Source organism: Scyliorhinus canicula, chromosome 18, assembly GCF_902713615.1.
Source record: "Scyliorhinus canicula chromosome 18, sScyCan1.1, whole genome shotgun sequence".
Taxonomy (NCBI): Eukaryota; Metazoa; Chordata; class Chondrichthyes; order Carcharhiniformes; family Scyliorhinidae; genus Scyliorhinus; species Scyliorhinus canicula.
This window is the reverse complement of record NC_052163.1, coordinates 118845159-118869190: the sequence shown is the minus strand read 5'-3', so window position 1 is coordinate 118869190 and position 24032 is coordinate 118845159. Positions and strand designations below refer to the sequence as shown.

Here is a 24032-nt window from a genome sequence, read left to right as displayed (position 1 = left end):
GGAGCTGAACTGATGGCTGCAAAATATAACGAGGCAGTGGTTTTTCACTGATGTGAGAGGCTATAACATTTTAAAATGTAATCTCAATCATTGTATGATTTAAAAAAGTGTCACTTCAATGCTCCCATAAATATTAGTTTGGAAATACATATGCCTTCAAAAAAAACAACTGTGTGGGAGATTAGGTAGGACATGAATTATTCATCATTACTACATCAAAGTGAGGCGAAATCCCATCATATTTCTGTTGTCAGTATCTTCCTCACCTGCTTGGAATCAGCTCTGACAGAGTGCTCAGACCGACAGGGCATACACGGCGCTTTGATCTGCTCTGGAATTAGCAAGTGTTCCATGGCAGGAGTCCACAGAAGTGATTGTTATCTCTATGTTTTTAGGACATGGTGTTCTTGCCAACAGGTATTATGAGAGCCTGGGATTTAGTAAAAAATCATCTCTTCTTCCAAATTCTTTTTACTGCAATTTGCCCCTTCCTCTCCTGAAGTCACATTCTGCTGGGGCACATCTCCAAGGACACCAGACACCCACTGTTGTCTGGTCATTTAGTGAGTGGCAGCCAAGTCCCATCCGACACCTACACATGTACTTCCAATAGGTGTCAGTAGATCATGGACAGGAACAGTTCAGCACTCTCTAATCCAGTGTTTTTCAAACTTCTTTTCCGGGGACCCATTTTTACCAACCGGCCAACCTCGCGACCCACGCCGTCCTTCGGGACCCAACCTGGCCGACCTTCGCGACCCACGTCGGCCGACCTGCGCGACCCACGCCGGCCGACCTTCAGGACCCAACCCGGCCGACCTTCGGGACCCACACCGGCCGACCTTCGGGACCCAACCCGGCCGACCTTCGGGACCCAACCCGGCCGACCTTCGGGACCCAACCCGGCCGACCTTCGGGACCCAACCCGGCCGACCTTCGGGACTCAACCCGGCTGACCTTCGCGACCCAACCCGGCCGACCTTCGCGACCCAACCCGGCCGACCTGCGCGACCCAACCCGGCCGACCTGCGCGACCCACGCCAGCCGACCTGCGTGACCCACGCCGGCTGACCTTCGGGACCCAACCCGACCGACCTTCGCGACCCACGCCGGCCGACCTGCGCGACCCACCATTTTCTCTTACCTTGTTTGTTGCTGAAAAAAATGGAGGAAATGGTTTTGGGTCCCTTTGTCCCTTTGGTCCCTTTGGCCCCCCGAACTTGAAAATAATGCGGCCCCACTGTTTATCTGTTCCTGGCCATTTTGAAGGCCGCTCGCAGCCGGCGTTAATAACGGCTCCACGACCCTCCCAACACCTGCCCACGACCCGCCCGCGAGGTCCCCCCCCCCCCCCCCCCCCGTTTGACAATGCCTGCTCTAATCCAGGGTCACTGTGTACTTCCAATAGGTGTTCATTGAGCTGGAACATAGGCCAGCTCTCACCCCTCTCTAACTCAACAACCACTGAGGTCAGGTATCCAGACCATTACCTTTCCTGAGGTTAACTAACAATGCGACAATGGATTGCCTGGGGTTGGACCAATCTATAAGTCTCAGTGCTAAACCAGGTGCTCCATTTTCAAATAATAAGTATCCCTTTTTTCCCATCTCCAATATTGTTATAGTTAATAAATGAACATATGCTAGAGAAAATGAACAAATTCTTCATTTTGCTCCTTTTTTTATTTGACCTGTGGTGTTTCTTGTGTTACCCCAACCTGGGCAAGCGCACAATCAATTCCAGCCCCAGGAGCCCCGGGGCACAAGTGAATTATTATCAAATAATTCTGATCAAAATCCCTGAAATCTTTGACCCTCAGCTGCCCAATAATTGCAGTCACCAGGTTTGTAATTGGAAAAAAAACAATTACTGTTTATTTATAACCAGAGCAAATATGAAAGGTACAGTAAACATAGCTGCTTGATGCGTTAATACCTTTACCTGCTCGACCCTCTACCCGCACACACAAGACAGACAAACACAGAAGGGGGAGAAGGTGAAAAAATACTAAGTATTGAGGTGAAAGGTAAGAGTCCTTGCTTCAGATGATGAGTTCTTTGGTGCACTTCCTTCACAGCATGAGTGTGGATTAAAGTCTCTGGAATACAGCACGTAATGATCTTCTGTGTAGCTCAGCAGTATATCTTACTCCCAGTTTTTCCCAGGAGAGGTCTGTGGCTTCACATCAGTCTGTTCGTAGAGAGTTATCAGATTCTGGTCTCTGCTTCACATCTGCCTTTTTTGGAGAGGGAGAGAACTCTGACACAGGATATGTCGAGGGAATTCATCAAATCATTGCGAGAGAGAGTTAGCTCTCCTCGATCCAGGCTTCAGACTCAAAGTGAAACTATCTCCAGCCTTGTGACACTTAGAAACATGCCCGTGGGACCAGAACCAATCACCGCTGACCATCGGGCAGGGCACAGACATTTGGGCCAATTCATTGGCCACCTGTCACATTAATCAATCCGAGTCATCACTGACGTCAGTCTAAAACAGCACAGCCTTCTAGAATCTTTTTGTTTGAATTAAATATACAGGGCATTGCTTCTGCCTGAGTTAAAGACTTTTGAATATTGGAATTGTTAACATTTAGTGACAAGATTTATACACAAGAGACAGAGCCATTGGCAAGAACACAGAAGAAGTCAAGCAACAGCAACCTAATAAACCTTTTTACAACAGGTTGTCACTTTCCCTGTGACCCAGGTTACCACCCTCGCATTCTTTTATGTATATTTATATTTACAATCAATACTTTATTTACTCTCGATTTAATTGGGGGTGGGGAATGTCCTTTTCCCCCATTGAGTTTTGGAGGGAGGTTTGGAAGGTCCGACTCTTCAATTTTCCCTGTGTGGGAGGGGTCTGTGTCCCCTCTGGCAAGTGGCCTTCTCCCCATCTCTCATTTGCTGTACACAGGCTCCCTTTCATTACGGCGGTTGCCCCCCCCACCCCCGCCCCGGTGCCCTCCAAACCCCCATTCCACCCGCCACTTTCTATCTGCTCCCCTCCACCCTCATTCCCCCCACCCCCACCCCCCAGTAAGTTGCTGACCATGAACAGGTCCTCAAAGAGGTTTGTGAACTTCTCCCATGTATCGTGGAATCTCTCCTCAAGGCCCTTTTGGAGTTGGAGCTTCTCCGAGAGTTCCCCCAGGGCGCCAGTCTACCATCCACGTACATATCCTTTACTCTCAATGTCCCTCTGTCCTACCCCCATGCCCAAATGTGGCATTTATCTTCGCTGGTGTGAACCAATGGTTGCTGCAGATGGAGGGGGGGGGCCTCTATAAACATACCACCAAGCTTGAAATGGCGCCTGAACTGGTTCCAGGTCTTTAGTGTGGCCACTACCACTGGGCTCCTGGAGCGTGTGACCAGCGCTAGGAGGGATGTCCCGGGAATTTTATCTTCTCTAGTCTCAGGAGCTTGGCCAGGGCTGAGAGCCACTCTGAGGCCTTGGGGGGGGGGGGGGGGGGGGGGGGGGGCGGTGCCTAATTCCAACCGAGCAGAAGTCTCTGCCTAGCGATCACTGAGGCAAAGGTCAGGGCTTCCGAACCCCTCCTTGTGTAGAGCTCTGAATGTTCTGACACACCGAAGACTGCCACAGATGGACACGGTCCATCTCCACCTCCACAACCCTGGACATGGCCTCAAAAAAGGCCGTCCAGAACTCCCGGAGTCTGGGGCAGGATGAAAGCATGCGGGCGTGATTGGCCGAGCACCCCTGACATCGCTCGCCCTTATCCTCCGCCTCCGAGAAGAACCCGCTCATGTGTGGCTTAGTAAGGTGCGCCCTGTGCACCACCTTGAGCTGGATCAGGCTTAGCCTGGCACAGGAGAAGGTGGCATTGATCCTGTACAGCACCTTGCTTCAGAGTCCACCTCTGTCTCCATGCCCAGCTTCTTCCCCCATTTCCATCTGGTCTCATCCAGTGGGGTCCTGACCTTTTCCCTGAGTTGTCCGTAAATTGTTGTAAGTGTCATCCCCAAACCAGTCCAGCTCTACCATTCATACTAAAAGTGTGTGTCCGGATCTTTGGAATGTTTTTGTCTCCTTGCCGAGAAAGTCACGCAGCTGCAGGTAATTGAACTTGTTCCCTTTCGGAGTTGGAGCTTCTCCGAGAGTTCCCCCAGGGCACCAGTCTACCATCCATGTACATGTCCTTTACTCTCAATGTCCCTCTGTCCTACCCCCATGCCCAAATGTGGCATCTATCTTCGCTGGTGTGAATCAATGGTTGGTGCAGATGGGGGGTGGGGGGGGGGGGGGGGGGGGGGGGGGGCTCTATAAACATACCACAAGCTTGAAATGGCGCCTGAACTGGTTCCAGGTCTTTAGAGTGGCCACTACCACTGGGCTCCTGGAGCGTGTGGGCAAATGGGCCAGGAGTGGCATGGTGACCAGCGCTAGGAGGGATGTCCTCATACAGGAGGCTTCCTCCATGTGGACCCAGTCTGCCTCGGTTCCCTCAGCCACCCCCTCACCCTTTCTGTGTTTGCCACCCAGTGGTAGAATTGCAACTTCGTTAAGGCCGGGTTTCCGATGTGTTGCCCTAGCTGCAAGATGATCTTACGTATCCGAGGGACTTTTCTCCCTCCACACAAGGCCATGATTAGACTGGTGAAGAAGGATTTGGGGATGAAGATGGGGAGTGATCTGAGTATGAAGAAGAACCGAGGCAGCAAGTTCATTTTGACCGTCTGTACCCTTCCCGTTAGCGAAAGAGGGAGTGAGGTCCATCTTTGCAGGTCCCTTTTTACCTCCTCCACCAGGCTGGAGAGGTTCCACTTGTGGAGCCTTGGGCCAGTTGTGGGCTGCTTACATCCCCAGGTACCTGAACTTGGTTTGGGTTACTCTACCAACTCAGCTCCTCTCTCTCAGGGGTTCACTGGGAAGATCTTACTCTTCCCCAGGTTGAGTTTGTAACCTGAGATTGCACCAAACTCCCTAAAGAGTCCTCTTATCTTTGCTGGCCACAGACAGCATGGTGGCACAGTGGGTTAGCCCTGCTGCCTCATGGCACCGAGGTCCCAGGTTCGATCCCAGCCCGGGTCACTGTCCGTGTGGAGTTTGCACATTCTCCCCATGTTTGCGTGGGTTTCGCCCCCCACAACCCAAAGATGTGCAGGGTAGGTGGATTGGCCAGGCTAAATTGCCCCTTAATTGGAAAAAAATGAATTGGGTACTCTAAATTTATAAAAAAATCTTTGCTGGCCAGGGGATTTGATACGTAGAGGAGCAGGTCATCTGCTTAGAGCGAAAATCTGTGCTCCCTGCCCCTTCTCTGAATGCCCGTCCACCATTCTGAGTGCGATGGCCAGTGGCTCGATTTCCAGTGCAAGCATGAGTGGGGATAATGTTCCCCTGCCTCATTCTCCTATACAGCTGAAAGCACTCAGAGCTGGTGCTGTTCATCCATACGCTCGCCAAAGGAGCACTGTACAGGAGCTTCACCCACACGGTGAACCCTGCTCCAAACCATTCAAACATTTTCATAAGGTACCTCCATTCTTCTCGATTGAAGGTCCAGGAAGATGATCACCTCTGGTGTCTTCTCTTGGGGCTTTTCACAGTAACTTCATTGAAGCCTACTCGTGACAATAAGCGATTTTCATTTCATTCATTTTCATTTTCATTTCTCCCCAGATGGGGCATTATTGCATTCAGCAACGTCTGATGTTCGCTATTGGCTCTCTGCCCTTAACAAGCCCAGTCCGATCTTCCACGAGCACTTTTGGCAGGCAGCTTTCCAGGTGCCTCACCAGAGCTTTCGCTGGACTTTTGCATCAGTATTTAAGAAAGAGATGGGTTTGTGTGTTCCACACTCTGTCGGGTCTTTGTCCTTTTTTGGGGATCAATGAGATCAAGGTCTTAGCCAGCGTGAGTAACAGGGCACCCATGGACAGTGAGTCGTTGAACATCGCCTGCAAGTACGTGGCCAATACTGCTGCAAAATATTCGTGAAATTTTCCCTGGAACCCATCCAGTCCCGGAGCTTTCCTTGCATTCATGGAATGAATGCATTCCACGATAGCGCCCAGCCCTAGCGGTGCTTCCAGCCCTTGTATCTTCTCCTCCCCCAACACTGGTATATCCAGTCTGTTGAGGAACTGCTTCATCTCGGAGTTCCCCCTCCACAAGAACGCTGAGCCAGAGTTCAGACTTGTGGAGAAGGTACTTCCACAATGCTGTTAGATAGGGAATTCTGGATATTCCATCAAAGATATGGGATGGGGTAGGTTACACACAAGTCAGATGGTATGTGATTTGGAAAGTGACTTTGAGTTAATGGTGTTCCAATGGCACTGATGTCCTTGCCCTTATATTTGGTGGGGGTCACTGGGGAGGGAGATGCTGTTAAAGTCACATTGGTGAGTTGCAGCAATGTATTATGTCCATCATACATTCTGCAGTCACAGTGCAGAAATGGTAAAGGGCATTTATCCAGTCAGCCAACGCGTGGAGGGTGAAGCAGAGGGCGAAAAATTAAAGCAAACAAGCCAGGCAAGCAGAATGTGACACCAAAAGCTTTAGCTTTTTATGCAAGTAAACAAAGTCACACTGAAGAGAGGTGACATTCAAATAGGCCCTCGGCGATCTGATCTGTCCAACGAGAGGCAGCCTGAGCAATATGTTAACTCCGGGCGTGATTTAACAGGACAAAAACAGAGTCCCGTTTTGGATGGGTTTAGCGGGGCGTTTCTTGGCGCCTACAGTGCTGAGAATGACATAGATATTTAACGGGACTTTGCTCCCTTTTAGCCCGAGTGAGGAACGTTCTGCCGAGGCCGTGCGTACCTTCATTTCCTGAGCTCAGCTCGCCAGTGCAGGAAGAGGATTTATGGATCCGGGCCCATTTCTAAATGCCGTCCTGATCTTTTGAGGCCACATCGGCCTCTGGACCCCCCCACCCACTGCACCCAACCTCGGATCCCCTTCAACCCTTAAGGGCATAACACCCACAGGCCCGACCCCTGGCATGGGCAACCTGGCACCTGTGGCATCCTGGCAGTTCCTTTGACACCTTGGCAGTGCCAAGGCGCCCAGGTGTCAGCAGGAGTGTGAGGGTACCACCATGCCCAGAACTCGACCATGGGGGGGTCTCCAATGGCCTGTGAAAACCCCCCAGGTGCCGCTACATCTGGTCCACATTTACGTGGCGCAGTGTTCAACGGCGCCATGGCGCGGTCTCCCAGGCGAGGCCGTTGGTTCCCGGGTTCCGGGGGAATACAGCACAGACATTAGGGGCAGCACGGTAGCATGGTGGTTAGCATAAATGCTTCACAGCTCCAGGGTCCCAGGTTCGATTCCCGGCTGGGTCACTGTCTGTGTGGAGTCTGCACGTCCTCCCTGTGTGTGCGTGGGTTTCCTCCGGGTGCTCCGGTTTCCTCCCACAGTCCAAAGATGTGCGGGTTAGGTGGATTGGCCATGCTAAATTGCCCGTAGTGTCCTAAAAAGTAAGGTTAAGGGGGGGGGGTTGTTGGGTTACGGGTATAGGGTGGATACGTGGGTTTGAGTAGGGTGATCATTGCTCGGCACAACATCGAGGGCCGAAGGGCCTGTTCTGTGCTGTACTGTTCTGTGTTCTGTGTTCTGTGACATATTTAAATGGATTGAATGGCTCATTTAAATATGTATATCCGGGTGAGATCCAGATCACAATGTCTCACGAGATCTCATTAAATCTCGTGAAGTGTTTCGAGCATCATGCATCCAGCGAGAGGCTTCTTGTAAGATTCAATGGCCTCATCACGTCACCAAGTCGGGCATAACAAGACTATTATATCGCACCCTCTTTTTTCTACGCAGATGCTGCCTCACAGTATTTCCATAATTTTAGTTTTTCTACTCTTACTGACGTCAGTCTTCAATTGGGTTTTCACTAGATTGACCTTACATTCCATTGCCATGGCTCACCATGCACTAGTGCTCTGGATTTTGCTCCTGCCTTCTGCCAAAATGGCCCACGGTTTCTTTACAGAGGGTTAAAAAAATTCTATCTATGAAAGGTGAGGACCAAGCAGAAAGCAAGAAAGATTTAGGGGAGTTGGCCAAACTCATGAACAAAGAAATAGGCTCTGAGGTGGAGAGAGAGAGAACAAGGCAGGGGCATTAAAGGGAGAAACTCACACTGGAGGGTGCAATGGAGAAAGGCCATGTCACTGATGATAGAATGGTGTGGTCAGGTACGCAGTATGGCAGTCAGACGAATAAAGGTTGCAAGCCAGCCAGCTGTATCAAATAGTGTATCACCTTGGTAAGACAACTAGGGATGTGCATTAAATATGGGACAGCCACAAGCTTGGTCAAAGAGGTAGGTTTTAAGGAGTGTTTTACAGGAGGAATGAGGGGTGGAGAGATTTAGGAAGATGTTAAATTACCTTTGGTGGTAGTATGTCATTGTTTTTTGCCTTTTGATCCAGAATAGTCCGTTGAGTTGATGACAAAGAAACCACCAATCATTAGAATGAAACAAAACTAATTTATTGCCTAACGATTAATTAAATGAAGTTCACATGCTACTGAAATATAATTAGTAATAAAGTAATATTAAATCTGTCCAGCAGTAATCAATAATCTAGAAGTCACTAATGATATCCTCGCGTTAACTCTCTCTAATCTAAGCTACTCCTGATACTGTTCCCAGTCTTCCTCCTTTGCTAACACTACCCAGCATTCCCTGATGTCTGATATTTATACTGAGAACTGGTGGTGCCCTCTAGTGTTTGAATTACACTGAGATGTAATAATTAACCCTTCACTTGCTTGTCTATCTACACTTTGTAGAAGGCACTTTTGGGAGGGTGGGGGGCACGGTAGCACACGTGGTTAGCACAGTTGCTTCACAGCTCCAGGGTCCCAGATTCGATTCCCAGCTTGGGCCGCTGTCTGTGTGGAGTCTGTACGTTATCCCCGTGTCTCCGGTTTCTTCCCACAGTCCAAACATGTGCAGGTTAGGTGGATTGGCCATGATAAATTGCCCTTTGTGTCCAAAATTGCCCTTAGTGTTGGGTGGGGCCACTGGGTTATGAGGATAGGGTGGAGATGTAGGCTTGGGCAGGGTGCTCTTTCCAAGGGCCAGTGCAGACTCGATGGGCCGAATGGCCTCCTCCTGCACTGTAAATTCTATGAATTCTATGGACAGGTATATAAGAAGGTCACCCATTTCTCCAAGTCATACATTATTCTGACTTGGAAATACATCATTGTTCCTTCAGTGTCTCTGGGTTAAAGTCCTCAAACCTCCTACCTAACAACACTTTGGGTGTACTACACCACATGGACTACAGCAGTTCAAGAAGGCAGCTCAGTGGGCTCACCAACACCTTCTCAAGGGCAATTAGGATTGGGCCCTTAAGAGGGCAGCACGGTGGCACAGTGGGTTAGCACTGCGGCCTCACGACACTGAGGCCCCAGGTTCGATTCTGGGTCACTGTCCGTGTGGAGTTTGCACATTTTCCTGGTGTTTGCGTGGGTTTCGCCCCCACAACCCAAAAATGTGTAGGCTAGGTAGATTAGCCACACTAAATTGCCTCTTAATTGGAAAGAATGAATTGGGTACGCTAAAATTTTTTTAAAAAGGATTGGGCCCTTATCTTTTATTTTAAAAATGGACTGAATGGTTTACTTTACATCATGAACCTTGTGACTTCTCTGCATCATTATAAAACTGCTCTATGTATGTGATATCTTAAGCTCATCACAGTGCGTTTTTAAACTTTTTTTAATTTAAGGGGCAATTTAGCGTGGCCAATCCACCTAACCTGCACATCTTTGGGTTGTGGGGGTAAAACCCATGCAAACACGGGGAGAATGACTGTTTTTTTCCACATTGCCAACTCCAACCTCCCTTGATTGTCTAGGTTGACAAAATCAATGCGTAGCTGTGCTGCACAGAACTGGAGCCTTCACTTTCCGGCTGGACATTTGGACCATGTTTGTTGTGTTATTGTTAGGCATACAGTTTGTGAAATTAATTTATTTTAAGGGAACAAAAGAAACCCTACATCCTCCCCCAGCTATGACTGTTGACAGTCTCCAGAAGGAACCCTGTTCGAGTAATGAGTGTAATAAGTGATTAGAATTGACCATACTTGAGGGACAGTTCCCCACTTTCAAGCGTTACACTGCAATGTGAACAGAAAACACTACAGCTTGGGATAAGTGTGTAATATATAATTAGAAAAGTGAGTGACATTTGTCAATCAGTTACAGCAGGAACTGCTCATTCCCTATACACAGACCACAGGAGGCTCGCTCTAAAGAGGTTCTTTAATCCCATCGCTTTTATCTGCTTAAAAAACCTTTTTCATTGCCAGGTGCCTAAATAGTTCTATGAGAAATTATGAATCCTTTCTAGTACATTTTGCACACACTATGACCAGAGGGAATCTTTGTTACACAGTTGGGGGAAGCAAGGGAACCAAGCGTCTTTAGAAATCTCAGCTCATGATGTTCAAATTGTAGCTCAGATCAGGCACTGTGAAGAAGCGTTATTATTTTGCATTGGAAGGCATTTTTTGATGATGGGGAGGAATAGAATGACATTCTGCACACATCCTCAACATAGCTCTTTTTAAGTATAGTTTGTATTTCTTCTTTTATTTTTAATCCCACCCAGCCCTCCCAGCTATTCCCCTCTCCTGACTGGGCTACAATTACAAATGATGTGGAGATGCCGGCGTTGGACTGGGGTGAGCACAGTAAGAAGTCTTACAACACCAGGTTAAAGTCCAACAGGTTTGTTTCAAACACGAGCTTTCGGAGCACTGCTCCTTCCTCAGGTGAATGGCAAGGTATCTCGCGAGAAAGCTCGTGTTTGAAACAAACCTGTTGGACTTTAACCTGGTGTTGTAAGACTTCTTACTGTACAATTACAAAGGCATTCACTGTCCGGGCTGGTGCAGGAATATTAGATGCCTTAGGTGAACCTGCAGCCCTGCCACCCTTCTGATTAAAGCAATACACATTTGAATATGTAGTAGATCTCACGTGATGTAATGCAGTCTGTTTCTGCAACAGTTTACTGTAATGACTCCTCCAGACTAGGCTTCATACAAACTCGAGTTTATTTGAACAACGAAAAAGAGCTGCAGCCACAATGCACAATGGCCTGGGACCATTGGGAATGCAGGTTTTAAACTCCCTCCAAGCAGTTACTATAATTTTAATCTTTATTAGTGTTACAAGTAGGCTTACATTAACACTGCAATGACGTTATTTTGAAAATCCCCTATTGGGCGACCCACAGCCCACTCAATAGGGGAACTTATATTATTTGAAACCCACGGGGAGATCTATCGACGATCCCCCGTGGCTTTCATGGTCATGATATCATCGCTGCCCCCTTATGTCTACTTCACCCTTGCTGAGGTCCCAGGTTCGATCACGGCTCTGGGTCACTGTCCACGTGGAGTTTGCATATTCTCCCCGTGTTTGCGTGGGTTTTGCCCCCACAATAGATGTGCAGGTTAGGTGGAATGGCCACGCCGAATTGCCCCTTAATTGGAAAAAATGAATTGGGTGCTCTAAATTTAAAAAAATGTCTACTTCACTCTCGATGCTGCCACAGCGAGGGGGTCGCCTCCGCTTCTTCGCACTCGACCTCGAGTTTGTGGTAGGTGGAGCCAGAACGGGAGGTCTGAAACGGATCGGCGATCTTCACTTTCACAGAGAGTGCCAAAGGGTCAACAACGTCGGTTATTCTTTGGTATTGGCCATCGGGGGAACCCACAATTCCACGGCAATATGGGCAGTAATCCTATGCCAGCGATGGCCACCACCGGGGTCAGAGGCAAGGCCTCAATGGGGGCAGGCTCCCTACTTATGGTTGTCCAGGTGCTTCCTCAGAACTTTGTCTTGGACTTTGCCTCACAGGATACAGGCCCCGCTTTTTATAATATGACTCCAGAGATCTAAACTATGAAGTTCCGAATGTAAACTGTGCCACCAGTCTTAAACATTCTCTCAGATCTTAGGGCATTGTGATTCCTGCTTTGATTTTCCTGTTAGACCCCACCCTCCCTGCCAAATGCAGAAATAACAGCTCAACCTGGTGCAAAGCTGTCGTCCCATCAGTTGTAAGGCAGCACGGTAGCACAAGTGGATAGCGCCAGGGTCCCAGGTTCAATTCCCCGCTGGGTCACTGTCTGTGCGGAGTCTGCACGTTCTCCCCATGTCTGCGTGGATTTCCTCCGGGTGCTCCGGTTTCCTCCTACAGTCCAAAGACATACAGGTTAGGTGCATTGGCAATGATAAATTGCCCTTAGTGACCAAAAAGGTTAGGAGGGGTTATTGGGTTATGGGATAGGGTGGAAGTGAGGGTTTAAGTGGGTCGGTGCAGACTTGATGGGCCGAATGGCCTCCTTCTGCACTCTATGTTCTATGTTCTATGATCTATGTTCTAGTTCAGCCGGGCACATTCTACCCGTGTCTGCATGGGTCTCAACCCAGGGTAGGTGGATTGGCCACGCTAAATTGCCCCTTCATTGGAAACATTTTTTAATGAAGATTTTAAAAACAGCAGTTCCGCCGGGGTGTGGTTCTTTAATTAAATAAGAACTGTGCTGACCTTGTTTCTATAGATGCAGTCGGCTACTTCTTCATACCATTTTTGAAGGTCTGTACTGCTCACTCTTCAAACCATTGGGCGCTGGATGGTATGGCGCTGTCTCAATGTGCTGGATGCCATTTGATTCCATGAGAGCCTGGAGCTCCCTATTAGTGATGGCTGTGCCATTGTCAGAGACTAAGTGCTGGATTCCTGCACCCCACCCGCTGCAAGAACGCCATGGGCGAACACACGTAGAAGGAAAAATCCATTGACCTTGGGCGGGATTCTCTGGTTGCCAGGCGGACACGGCCGGAGAATCCCGCCCTAAAACCTTCGGAATGTAGACAAAACTCTGTTGAAGTTTCTCAAGCATGGCATGGGAAGTTGCTGAGGCCATGTGATGTGCCTCCATCCACTTGGAATGTGCATCTACCAAGATCGGGAACATAGAATCCAAGAAAGACCCACCGAAGTCTACATGCGCCCGCATCATGGCTTGTTTGGACACTCTCATGGGTGTAGGGAGGCCGAACAGGGAGTTTCTGGTTTTCCTGGTATAAGTTACATTGTTTTACCAAGTTCGCGATGTCCATGTCGAGCCTGGGCCACCAAACACAGCTCCAGGCAAGCGGCGTGGGGCCCCCGCAAAGACCGAGAGCACGTGGCCCCCCAAAGTGTAAGTCCACCTTGGACCGTTATGCAGCTCCATTAAAATTGGGCGCCACCCTGGTTGGGGAACAAGGACCCGGGATCTTCTCAGGATGATACCATCCTCGACACTGAGCTCTTGTTGCTCAGTGAGATATGGCTTTATGTCATCAGAGAGTTGTCCTCAGATCCCGCCGCTCATGTGTTTTAGTTTTGATAACGTCAGGTCTTTTTGAGTCCAAGCCTTGATTTGCTTCACTAATAACGGTAGGCTTTCTCAGAAATTCAAGGTCATCGTGACCTCTTTTAAAACATTTCTTTGCCCCAAATGTGACCGTTAAGCCTTCCTTCTCAATCTACAATTGCACCGCTCTGTGTCTGAAAGAGTTATTGATGCCGAGGCAATAGGTCTTTCTATGAAATTTTCCAACGATGCAAGTGTACTGCCCCGACTCCATAAGGAGAAGCATCACACGTCCTTATCAGCCCCTTCTTGGGATCATAATGAGCCAATAAATTAGGCGATAGTGCCTCCCAAGACCATTTCTGGTATTTCTTCAATAGCAGATGTTATGGCGACAGCAAGGAGGCGATGTTCGGGATGAACTTTTCTCAATAATTGACTAGTCCCAGGAAAAGTTTAAATTCTGTGGCATTTTGCGCTTCCCTATTGGCTTTGGCTTTGTCTTCCAAGTGGTTTTGGCCTTTTTTGTCTACCCGGTAGCCTAGATAGAGGGCAGGATTCCATGCAGCCACGCACCGAGATCGCGTTTGGCACAGGGGCAAAGAACCAATGTTTACGCAGGAATCGTGCCCGGCGCCGCTCCCTGTCCTGTCCCTGGAGAATGGCTAGCGCACGGATTACGCGGCAGGGGGCCATTGACAGAGGCCCCCCTCAGTGATTCTCCGGGCAAACCTTGCCGAGTTTCCGATGACGTGGTTCTAACCATTTAATGCCGGTCGGGAACCTCGGGTGGCGGCTGCGGACTCAGTCCGTGGCTACCCTGGTGGGGGTGGGGGGATCGAGCACCGGGGGGAGCCTCATGGACGGCCGGGACAGCGATCGGGCGGCTCAGATCCGTGGGCACGTGCCATCTCAGGGGGGCCTATATTGTCGCTGTCGGTCCGCGGTCCGAGTCCACCATGGCACATGGCACAGTCGCTGCAGGCAGCCGCCATGCGCATGCACGGACTCCCCACCGGAAGTGCGGGGGTCTGTATCCGCAGCCAGAGCTGCGAGAACCACTCCGGTGCCCTGCTAGACCCCTACAGGTAAGTGAATCGCTCTTGACTTCTTTAAGGAAAGTCAAGAGTAAAATGTCAGCGTTTTTAATGCTGGCGTGGGGACATAGCCCCAGTTTTGGAGAATCCAGCCCATGTTATTTCACTCTCCTGGAAAACATACTTTTCTCTTTTAAGGTCGACCCTTGTTTTTGAAAATTGCTGCAAAACATCATTTAGGTTTGCTAGGGGCTCCTGCTCTGTAATCAGGACGTCTTCCAGGTACACTGCCACCTTGGGTAACCCCTGGAGTATATTCTCCATGACCCGCTGAAATATGGCACAACCCGACGAGAACCCAAAGAGTGGGCAAGCGCTCACACAGAGGCCCTTCTGGGTGTTAATCGTGACATATTTACGTGAGGTTTCATCTAGTTCGATCTGGAAGTAGGCGTGGCTCATGTCTAATTTTGTGAAAATCTGGCCACATGTTAGTTCGGGATATAAGTCCCTCATATGTGACATAGGGTACCTGTCCAATTTTGAGACCCGGTTGTCTGTGAGTTTATAATCCCCACAGAGGCGGATTAATTTATCGGGTTTAAGGATGGGACTGATGGATGACGCCCACTCTGCGAATTAAGATAAAGTCGCCATAGTACCAGATGACCATACGTTGCGGGAGAGCTGGGTGATTTAACCTGAGGATCACCACAGCTCAGGCGAGGGCGAGGTTGAGGAGGCGGGGCATTCATTAATAACCTCAGCCGGTACGGGAATTGAACCTGTGCTGCTGACCTCACTCTGCATCACAAACCAGCTGTCCAGCCAACTGAGCTAACCTGGCCCTCCACTCTACGAATTGCATGGGTTTTATTATCCCTAAAGCCTCCAGATGCCCAAACCCATTCCCTATTTTCTCAAGCAGCGCATATAGAACCAGTCGGGCCCTGAAGTATTACGGCACGACCTTGGGGTCGACATAGATTCTGGCTCTGACTCTGGATCCTTTCATTTTTCCAAGCCACTTTTGGAAAACCTCAGGGTATTTACTGATAATTTTGTAAAGTCCTCCAATGCCCAAACTGAACATTTTCAGCCAATCGAGTCTGATCTGCTGGAGCCAATCCCTGCCCAGAAGACAAGGTCCCTGTCCTCACGCCAAACTGACTGGTAGTCGGGCTGACCGTTGTCTGTAGGTCACTGGGGTCATCGTGATTTCTATAATCCAGAAAGGTTCCCCTGTTCTCCAATGACAGAGACAGCAGCCGTTGTATCCACCTCCATTTCTCACGGACGACCATTCATGAGTAGCCTTACCATTACTGGAGCAACCTTAGTTGTATTGATACTGTTTAATTGCATCGTCTCATTGCCTAGAAGTGGACATACTTGCACGATAAGAGGCTCTGCTGACCTTGGCTTCTTGTCTGGGTAATACGCGTATTGCCGAGACTGGCAGCATTGCCTTGGTTGTGCCCTTCTGCAGTGCTTACACTAGTCCATCAGCTGCCACCTGCAACCCTCTGGTATACTTGGGGTTATTGACTGCCAGGGAAACCCTGCAGAGTCCTGGTTAGGCAATGGCGACTCCAATAGACGCCTTCATCTAAGGCATTTGCTTTCTTGTGCGAGGCCCCTCCGCCAATCCAAGGATGCTACTGTCCGGTATGCCTTGTAGTTCTTGAGCCCCGTTCCTCTGCATTCTCCAGGGACAGTGCTATCTCAGTGGCCCTTTTCAGGTCTGGATTAGGCTCTGCCAGTAATGTCTCCGTTCCTGAGACCTAGTGTTAGCATCGGGGCAGAATTTGTGGACTTTCGTGACAAGGAAAACAGGCGCCGAAGCTGCAGCTGCACACACAGATTACACTCCCCACACACACTCATCCCAGCCAACAAGATGGCACTGGTTGTGCTGGAGCGGGCCTATCCAGCTGATGGATCGGCTGGGGCCAGAAGGCAGCTATGGGTGGACTGGGGGGACACCCATATGACCCATGGCCCTAAGCTCACAGTGAGCAGTGGACAGCGTGTGCAGCTGCATGGCTGCCATGCCGGCTGCGGTAATGGTGTTCCGTGCCCATCCACCCAATCCCACAGCCCACCTCCTGGCCACCCCCTGCTACTCCCCCGGTCCTGGTAGAAGCCCCCTGGCCAGCGGCACAACTGTCAGAAAACAATGGCCATGTTGGAGACTTTCCGTACCCCCTCTCTCTCCCTCAGCAGCCACAACGCCAGTTTCATGATTTTTAAACGCGCAAGTGAACCGCGCAGGCGGGAACTCGGCCCATCGGAGGCGGAGCATCGCGGAGGCCACGACAATACCGGGTCGGTCCCGCTAATGATATGCAAACAGTGTTTACTGTACGTGCGTTCCGGCTCGTCAATAGTTTGTGGGTAGGTTAGGCTTTTTATTATGTTGAATGTTGGGGCCCCTCAACCTGTTTAGTGTTTGTGTGAACCATCGCTAATATCTCACACTAACACACATCCACCCTAGAATCTGCCATCTGCGTGCATCCCCTTTCAGTAATACATGTACTAGGCCTTAGACGCCCTTGTTTATCTGCATGTCATGCAGCCTTGTCGGGGTCCAGCTTCCATCTCTTCAGTCTTCCCTCTGCCTTCCATTGTTCATCCTCTTCATCCACCTCGTTGCCCTGCCTGCCATCGTGAGCCCTTGCCCTTCCTGCACCCCACTCCTTGCATAGCCCTCCTTACACATTGTTCCCCTTGTCCTTGTCGGCCCACCCCCAGCCTCACCTCCCAACCCACCCCCGATCAAACTCTGACCTTTGCTGCGGTGGCTGCATGAGACCCAGAGTACAGTGCTGTCCGGATGGACCCTGGTGTGTGGAACCGGGGGGGAAGGAAACCCCTGTACTCCCCAGCCCCAGGTGCAGTACTGATCTAAGATGGTGGCACAGAACAGTCCGTGGGTCCTGCAGCACGGTGCTGTCCATGAGGACTGACTCGGCATGGAGATGGAGGGCAGGAACTGGTGTGCCTTGGTAGGCTGGAGTACAGCACATCAGGAGCAGCACAGCACTACGACAGGTAACCTTTGCATGTTGCATTCACCTTGAAATCTCTGGTGAACTGAGAGCTGCTTTGAGCATGCCAGCCTTTATCAATTACTAATAATACTGATAATAATCATTACTAGTGTCACAAGTAGACTTACATTAACACTGCAACGACACGTCCGGTGACGGCGGGCGAGAGGCAGCCGCACAATGGAGGGCTCCCGTTCGGGAATGGCATTTTCGGGGCTTTAAGCCCGGTTCCAGGGTCCACGGAGGTGGCAAAAGCAGGGAGAAGGCACAGAGGAGGCACAGTGAAGGAAAATGTCGAGGGTGAGCAAAAAAACGACCGTAAAAAAAACAGCTGAAGGTCCGTCGGGGAGTGGAAAGGTCACCGCGGGGTCACCAAGGAAAATGGAGGCTGGAGCACCGGGGGGCCGCATTGCTTATGGCTGAAGAAATTACTAAGGTGATGGCTGCGGAATTCGAAAGGCAGTTTACAAAATACATGGAGACAATGAGGAAGGAGATGAGGGAGGTTTTGAGTGTGCTGGTGGAGGAGGCGATTTCCCCGGTGACGACGGCGGTGGCGAGCGCAGTGGCGGAGGTGCGGGAGCAAGGGGAGGCGCTGAAGGAAGTGGAGGAGACATTATTGCAGCACGGTGATCAACTTACCTCGATGGGGAAGGAGATGCGGAAGGTGATGGAGGTGAACAAGGAACTGGGAGGAAAAATGGAAGACCTGGAAAACAGATCCAGGCGACAGAATTTGAGGATTGTGGGGCTGCCCGAAGGAGTTGAAGGGTCGAGGCCGACTGAGTATTTTGCTGCGATGCTGGCAAAACTATTGGGGGAGGGGAGGATCCCTCCCGATATGAACTGGATCGGGCTCATCGGTCGTGGAGGCCTGTACCAAAGGCGAGTAAGCCACCCAGTGTAGTGACTCTGTGCTTCCGTAGGTACAGTGTGAAGGAGAAGGTCCTGTGCTGGGCCAAGCAGAAGTGGGTGGTGCAGTGGGCTGGAGCTGGTATATGTGTATACCAGGACTTTACAGTGGAGCTGGCGAGGAGGCGGGCTGCCTTCAACCAGATGAAGAGGGCACTGTACATTAGCATGGTGCAGTGCGGCATTGTATATCCAGCGAAGCTGAGGGTGACTTACAAGCTCAAGGACTTTGATTTTGGAACGGCGGAAGCAGCGGAGGAGTTTGCAAAAGCAGAAGGACTGTGGCAGAACTGAAAAATTGAGAAATGGCCATGTGCCTATGTAACCTCAGGACTGTATTTTCTTCTTTTTTGTTTCATTGTGTGCAGGTGTACGGGCTAAAGGAACCGATGTTGTATATATTTGGACAAGTGATGAGACTTTCACTCGAAGTGAGGGCTCTTTGGGGTGTAGGTGGATATGCGGGGTTTGTGCGCTAAAAGGGGGATTTATGGGCTTTCCTAGGGCCGGGCAAGGGGGAAAGGGACCCGGGCGGGGGCCTCCACGCTGGCCGGTCTAAGCCGGCCAGTGAACGGGAGTGAGGTGGGGGGAGGGGCTGCGGCCATCGGAGCCTGGCAGAACAGGGTCCGAGTGGTCTAGCCGGGGTGGAAAGTTGGGGGGAAGGAACCGAGGTTGGAGGCAGGAGTTTTACAAGAGGCAGTGGGCAGGAGGAGTTGGGAAGGAGTGGGTTGGGGGGGGGGGGGGGGGGGGGGGGGGGGGGGTGTTTACAACTCTTGGGTATCATGTACGATACTCTTTCAGAGGTTGGATGGCATTGAGTGTAGGGGTGGGGGGGGGAGTGGACTCTATAGGTTAATGGTGACCATGGGCGGTCCTGGACTCCTTTTTCTTTTTCTCCTTTGTTTCTACCATGGGAGGGTTTGTTTTATTGGATGCATATATTGACAGGTGGGCCGTTGTTTGGGGTGGAGGGAGGATGGGATCTTGGTTATTGTTAAGGGGATTGATTTTGTATTTGTTACCGTTTACTGTCTGTGGGTGGGGTGTAAATTCTGAAGGAAAATGTGAAAATGGAGAATAAAAACATTAAAAAAAAACACTGCACTAACATTACTGTGAATTTGACAGCGGTGTGATTTCCCGCTGGCATGACGCAAGATTGGAAAGCCTGATGGATTCCGGTGGCCAGTTGTTTTAATGATCATTCATGAGATGCAAATGAATGCAAAAGGTATTTGCACCACCTGCCAGTGGGAAGAGCGACCCACCATTAGCCGGCCATTGGGAGAATTGCAATGGGATTTTACTCTGTGGGTTTCCAGCCTTTCTTTTTGCCAGATTCACTGTGCCCAACCACCCACCACCATTCCGCCCTATGATTCTAAATCACCTGCCCAACACAGGCGAAGGAGCAGGAATTTCTCCCACAGGCCCACAGGCTGCAATTGGCTAGAGTTGGGCTCCACACCAGAGAAGTTTGTTCCTATCAACCATGAGTTTCCTACTTTGGAATTATTATCTCACATATATACCGTAAGGGGAGCGATCTACCCGAATGGGAACAGAGTCCCAAAGCACGGACCGAGAAACACCACGCTATCAAACGGCCATTCGGTTAGATCGGGGGTCTCGGCGGGGAACGTGTGGCTGAGGCCGTACTTAGTCCCGTTTTCTGCAGTGAGAAGCTCCGCTCACCGGAACCCCTCAATGCACGGAGAGATCGGGGTGGCATTTATAAAGGGTGACCTGATCTCTTGCCCCCCCCCCCCCCCACCCCCATGACTCAACCCCCGAACTTCCCCCAAGCCCCAATTCATCAATAAGGGGATCCTCAGGCCTCCCCACACCCACACAGGGCACCCTCAGGCCCAATCCACAGCACAGGGAAAATGCCAGCCTTCTACCCTGGCCGTGCCACTCCCAGTGCCACCTGGGTGCCTTGGCAGCGCCAGACTAGCACCCAGTTAGCATTGCCAGGGTGTGAGGTTGGCACTGCCTAACAGACAGTGCCAAGGCACTCAAGTGGCACCAGCAATGCCAGGGTGCCACTTTGCCCAGAGGGACCTCCGATCCCTTGGGAGGCCCCACAAGTGCCCTTGGGTCTGGTTCCCGTTTGTGGAGACCAGTACTGAACAGCGCTCGCCCGAGATCTCCAAGGTGAGGGGGGTTAGATCCCACATCTTGGTTAGATCTCAAAAATGCACATTAGAGTGAGATTAGCTGTCTCACTCTGGCGCAGATTTGCTAAAAGGTGTTCCTGCCCACAATGGTCGGGATTCACATCGTGACGTATCGTGAGATCGTCTTAGAACTCGTGAGGCATGGGTAGAGCTGGGTAGATCCCAAGAGGGTTCACCGTTGCATCTACTGGCCCCGTTGCTCCGCGCCGCACTGCCTTTCTCGCTCAAGAATTGGACATTCTGAATTCTCCCTCCGTGTACCCGAACAGGCACCTGAGTGTGACGACTAGGGGAGTTTCACAGCAACTTCATTGCAGTGTTACTGTAAGCCTACTTGTGACACTAATAAAGATTATTATAAAATGTTTTGTGTAATCTGAGGAATTTTGACCAATTTGTTTTTTGCTGTGTGTACATTATGACTTTCGAGCCTGATAACGATTGCATAACAGGATTAAAAATGTAATGTCATCGACGCCAGTCCATTAAAATAATATACTTCAATAGATTCCTGGAGAATAAATCTTTGCTGACTCCATATCATTTCCACTTTCTGGTTATCAAATTATCTGTCTTTGCATTGTTCTGTTTTTCCTCTTCCTGCATCTCCGCCGTCTCTGTTACCCGTTCCAAACTGAGCTGCACGATTCTCAGTTAAGCAGCGCCTTGATTTTAAAATCCTTATCCTGGTATCCATGGGTTCGTCCCTCGCTTTCTCTGTAATTTCTTCCATCTCTACAACCTTCCAAGATACCTGTGTTCCTCCAATTCTGGCCTTTGAGCATCTCAGATTTTAATTGCTCCACTGTTGGCGGCCGTGTCTTCAATTGGTTAGGTGTGAAGTTCTGGAATTCCCTTCCTAAACCCCTCTATCCCTCTTTGCTCCTTGAAGAGAGTCCTTAAAATCTACCTCTCTGACCAAGCTGTTGGACATCTGCCCTAATGTCACAGTTTAGGAGAATGGTCCAAGAAGTGGCTGATGAAATTCAACGTGGGCAAGTGCGAGGTCTTGCACTTTGGAAAAAAGAATAGAGGCATGGACTATTTTCTAAACGGTGACAAAATTCATAATGCTAAAGTGCAAAGGGACTTGGGAGTCCTAGTCCAGGATTCTCTAAAGGTAAACTTGCAGGTTGAGTCCGTAATTAAGAAAGCAAATGTAATGTTGTCATTTATCTCAAGAGGCTTGGAATATAAAAGCAGGGATGTACTTCTGAGGCTTTATAAAGCACTAGTTAGGCCCCATTTAGAATACTGTGAGCAATTTTGGGCCCCACACCTCAGGAAGGACATACTGGCACTGGAGCGGGTCCAGCGGAGATTCACACGGATGATCCCAGGAATGGTAGGCCTAACATACGATGAACGTCTGAGGATCGTGGGATTATATTCATTGGAGTTTAGGAGGTTGAGGGGAGATCTAATAGAAACTTACAAGATAATGAATGGCTTGGATAGGATGGACGTAGGGAAGTTGTTTCCATTAGCAGGGGAGACTAGGACGCGGGGGCACAGCCTTAGAATAAAAGGGAGTCACTTTAGAACAGAGATGAGGAGAAATTTCTTCAGCCAGAGAGTGGTAGGTCTGTGGAATTCATTGCCACAGAGGGCGGTGGAGGCCGGGACGTTGAGTGTCTTTAAGACAGAAATTGATAAATTCTTGATTTCTCGAGGAATTAAGGGCTATGGGGAGAGAGCGGGTAAATGGAGTTGAAATCAACCATGATTGAATGGTGGAGTGGACTCGATGGGCCGAATGGCCTTACTTCCGCTCCTATGTCTTATGGTCTTTTGTAACTCGGCCCCAAGTTTTTCCTTTATCATTCCTGTGAAGTGCGCGGGAACATCGATTATAGTAAAGGTACTATATAAATACAAGTTGTTGTTGTTGTTCCCCAGTCTCTTTCTATGTCCCCGTCTCTCTCTTGGCACACTGTCATAAATACATTTTTTTTTAAAATAAGTTTAGAATACCCAATTATTTTTTTTCCAATTTGAGCAATTATTTCATGGTGCAGCCTGCTTGCTGCAATGTTAACACTTATGTTCAGCTTCTTATTCTAAAGATGGATGATTAATATCTACTGCCTAGTACTTTCCAGCCGACTGCATCTGTTCAGATTAAAATGGGCTGATGCACTGACTGAAGTCCTTTTTTTGCAGGATTTCAGGTCTCTTGAGGAGAGCTCAGTGCATTAATAAAATTAAACAACACAAGGTGAATAAAATAGCCCATAAATCTTTTTCTTTTACACCCCCTGCCAATATTCTTTAAATAATCTATTTTTTATTTCAGGAAGATCTCCTTGGCATTCTTTTGTTGAACTATCCGTGAACGGGCTTGTTAGTCGAGATAGCTGGGGTTGATTTTGGTAATGTGGACAGTGGGTAACCAGTAACGGGGGCAGTAGTGTGGAGGCCTGGCTGATTAACAGGCTGGGCTTCATGTCACTCATTGAATCTCACCCAAAATGGAGACCCATTTTCACAAAAAGGATGTTGGGGATCTGGAACTTGCTCCCCATAAAAGGTTGTGAATGCTGGGCGTCAATTTAAATTTTCAAGAGTGAGTTTGATAGATTTATTTTGTGTAAGTCATCAAAATATATGAAAGAAAGGCAGGTAAATGAAGATGCGGCACGGTAGCAAAGTGGTTAGCACTGTTGCTTCACAGCTCCAGGCTCCCAGGTTCAATTCCCGGCTTGGATCACTGTCTGTGCGGAGTCTGCACATCCTCCCCGTGTCTGCGTGGGTTTCTCTGGGTGCTCTGGTTTTCTCCCACAAGTCCCGAAAAACATGCTGTTAGGTGAATTGGACATTCTGAATTCTCGCTCCGTGTACCCGAACAGGCGCTGGAATGTGGCGACTAGGGACTTTTCACAGTAACTTCATTGCAATGGTAATGTCAGCCTACTTATGACAATAAAGATTATTATTATTAAAGATGGGTTATGATCTGACTGAACAATGGAAAAGGCTTGAGAGGAGGTGAGGAGTGGATTGCTGTCAGTGAAGGGGGCAGGGGAGCAATGTGGCCTGCTGGTATGGATTTGTTCTGGGTGATAACCACTTGATTGTTGTGATGTTTCAGTGTTTCCTCCCTCACAACCTTGCAGGGGCACTTTAAGAGACCGATCATGTGATGTCACAGCATTTGCGCGAGCAAACAGGCAGTCTAACATTGTGCCTGTAGTGCCAACATCTTCAAATAAAGCTCTTTGTTTGTTTGAACCTCTGGGCCTGCAGACTTAATTTTAAAACAACTACATAAAAAAATGGCGACGAGGTGGGTGAACAGCATTTGTAGGCACCTGAAAAAAAAGTCGAACAACGTTTGTAGGCACCCAAAAAGAAAAATAAATCATTAAAGTTGTTGTTACATGAAAGCTGGTCAAGGGAGAGCCAAACAACTTTGGAAAGAAGCTTGCCTTGTGCCCAAAGTGAACCATAACAAA

At 49.4% G+C, this 24032-nt stretch overlaps 1 long non-coding RNA gene across 1 annotated transcript in view; it reads right to left on the bottom strand.

The window, feature by feature from the left end:
- LOC119953764 overlaps positions 1-24032 on the bottom strand; it is a 147060-nt gene that overhangs the window by 30510 nt on the left and 92518 nt on the right. The window lies entirely within an intron of this gene.